At 36.3% G+C, this 2,880-nt stretch overlaps 1 long non-coding RNA gene across 1 annotated transcript; it reads right to left on the bottom strand.

Moving 5' to 3' along the window:
- Window positions 1-433: 433 nt before the first annotated feature.
- LOC131178496 (uncharacterized) lies at window positions 434-2,483 on the bottom strand. Its single transcript, XR_009147426.1, has 2 exons — window positions 2,309-2,483; window positions 434-668 (listed from the first exon to the last, which is right to left on the bottom strand). It is a non-coding gene; the product is annotated as an uncharacterized LOC131178496 (long non-coding RNA).
- Window positions 2,484-2,880: the final 397 nt, after the last annotated feature.

The raw sequence follows: 2,880 nt of genomic DNA on the forward strand, positions 1-2,880 counted from the left end.
GTGATGGGCAAGGAGTTGCTCTGTGACACCCCTTACCCGTGTACAGTATACCCGAGTAAGTAATGCCACCTGGTGTACCGGCACACTCTAATATTCCTCAATTAATTTAGACAATGCTTTTGCATATAATTTATGAAATACAATTTATTTAAACCATTTATCAAAAGTATCATTCATTTAAGGTTCCGAAAATTTTAAAGAAAATCCATGAGTACCGGCTAAAAATGGAGAAAACTGCTTCTTGAACTGTTAAAAACACTTCCAATATTTTTATTTCATCATCTCAAACTCCAATATCCCAAAATCTCAACAATATTTCTCAAACATCCATTATCAACACCAAATTCAATATCATGATTTCCACATTTCAATTTCCATTTTCATTCATCATTCACATGTGATGTTCGCATGTAAATCACAAGTAAACAACTACTTTTCCATTAACAAATACAATTTTCATAATTTACATATACATCAAAATATATTACATGAGTTCAAATACATATGAGAAAATACAAATCTGCTACAAAATATCAAAATGACAAAATGACACCTAGTGCCCTACCGATGCACTGCAGGTAGTGAGGTGACACGGACACTGAGCAGAACTGTCAGATAGACTCACCCAGTCTGTGGTCTACTGGGCTCACGATCGGGATCTCCAGTACCTACGCTGCGTGGCAAGCAACGCGCTAAGCAATAATGCTTAGTGGTGCAATAATATAATAGAAGAAAATAGCAAGAAAATAAATGTGTATACAATGTGTATGCTTTCTTTGTTTGGTCTTGGTATATTCATTAAATCATTAGTTTTATTCACTTTTATTCATTTGGTTGCCCCAAGTAACCTACACTAGACGACTGGACTGGATAACGGGTAAACTGGCACTGGGTACCTAGTACCTCGGGCCGTCACACCATCGGTCACATATGTATCTCCCGGTGTAATGCGGCTAACAATGTGTAAATAATATCGAGCACAAGGTCAAGTCTCAATATAAAGCCGAATGGCTAAAAGCCATGAAATCACTGAATGGCATTTTTGCCATGTGCGATCGCTAACGAACCCTATTGGCATGCCAAACTATCCAAACCAATCTTGTTAGGTATACTAGGGCATTTGAAACTTTTAAATTCTTCAATTTGTGAATTTCAACTTTTTTGGTGTCACTATTCATCATTGGTCAACCAAAAATGTTGACTTTTAGCATAAAAATGTGTGCATCAACTTTGGCACTCCCAACATACCACATTTGGTGTTTAAAACTTGTTGGCATTAAGTGTTTTTGCAATTTCAAAGTGCAACCCACACTAGCAGAAAATTTCAGTTTTGGTGCCCTTACTTCACTGTTCCATTGGACACTGTTACTGTTGGAATTTGAAGAAATGTAAAACATGAAAGTTGTTCCTTATTTTGTCTAGTTGAATTTCCTTTTTTGAATCACTCCATTTGGAGTTTTGTAGCTCCAGATATGGCTCAAAAACCCAAGCTGTCCGGATTGCATTCTGCAGAAATTTACCATATCTACAGTGCAGGAACAGTAACTTGAGTCACTTGGTTGGTTGGGTTCTGGCCATAATTTGGGGTAGGTTCCTTCATGAAAGTTGTTTGTCTATGTCTTAACTTATTGCTGTAAAAATTTCAGACCAATTGACCAATTCTACAGTGAGTTATGGCCAAATGAACAGTTACTGTTCATTTGGTCAAATTCTGCAGAATTCAGTGCAGGGAATCCGGATTGGAGCTGGGTTTTGACCCTTTTGCTTTGGTCTTTTGGGCATGGTTTCTTCAGCAAAAATGTGCCATTATAAGCCTAGTTTCATGTCCAATTGGCCAAACTTCAATTGGACTACCACTGCCCAAGTTATGGCAGTGCAAAGGGACTGAAATTTCAGTCCCTATGCTGCTGTCCATAGGGCAGATTTTACTTTCACTTTGCCATTCTATTTTTAAGTTCTAATTATGGTCAACATACCTAAAATGGTCACTAATTGACCCTTATAATGTTCACTTACCACTTCATAAGCCAAAACCAAATTTCACTCTCCAAAACCCTAGCTTCACATTATGTTTCCTACATAATGCCTTAGTTAGCATACCAAATTATTATTCTTATGTTTATAAACTTTCAACATAATTCTAGTTCACTTCAAGCTCATCAAAAACACTCCTTACTATTTCTCCACTAGGGCAGCCAAAATTCATGTACACACACACATGAATTTTGTTCATTTAAATGACATTTTCTTACTAAATTCAAGTGCTCATTCATGAAATTAAGGAGTTTTAGGTATATAGTGCACTAACCTTGTTGTATGCCAATCCAAGCTTGAGAAAGCTTCACTTTCTTTCTTCTTCTTGGCTGCCAAAAGCTTTAGCAAGGTGCTAGGGCAAATTTTTGTGAAGATGACTAAAGGTTTTATGGTGATTTGGTGGGTTGTCTCAAGCTTCCATTAAGCTCCCATGGAAGAATAGGGTTTTGGGAGAGAATGTAACGTTTTTGGGTGAGGAAGATGGCTGCTGAAATTTTGTTATTTTGGTCTTATTTAGTCTCTTTTATTTGTTAGTCAAAGGGTTGCTTAATTGTGATTGGTCACAATTTATAAATGACATCATCAAGATGTCATAAATAAGCTTTTCTTTGATTTTTCTTTTCCTTTCATCACTACTCAATTTCAATTTAATTTCTAGTAGTATTTATTCATATTTTATGTCATATTAATTATTTACTCAACTGGACAAGTCGGCCAAAAATCACCTCTGAAGGCGAAATGACCAAAATGCCCTCCGTTTGGCTTAACGGGTCAAAATTTGCTGTACCGATTGAAAAATTTTTCTAAATATTTTCTTGGCATTCTAATGCCATAGGAACCTCAATG

Source organism: Hevea brasiliensis, chromosome 3, assembly GCF_030052815.1.
Source record: "Hevea brasiliensis isolate MT/VB/25A 57/8 chromosome 3, ASM3005281v1, whole genome shotgun sequence".
Classification (NCBI taxonomy): domain Eukaryota; kingdom Viridiplantae; phylum Streptophyta; class Magnoliopsida; order Malpighiales; family Euphorbiaceae; genus Hevea; species Hevea brasiliensis.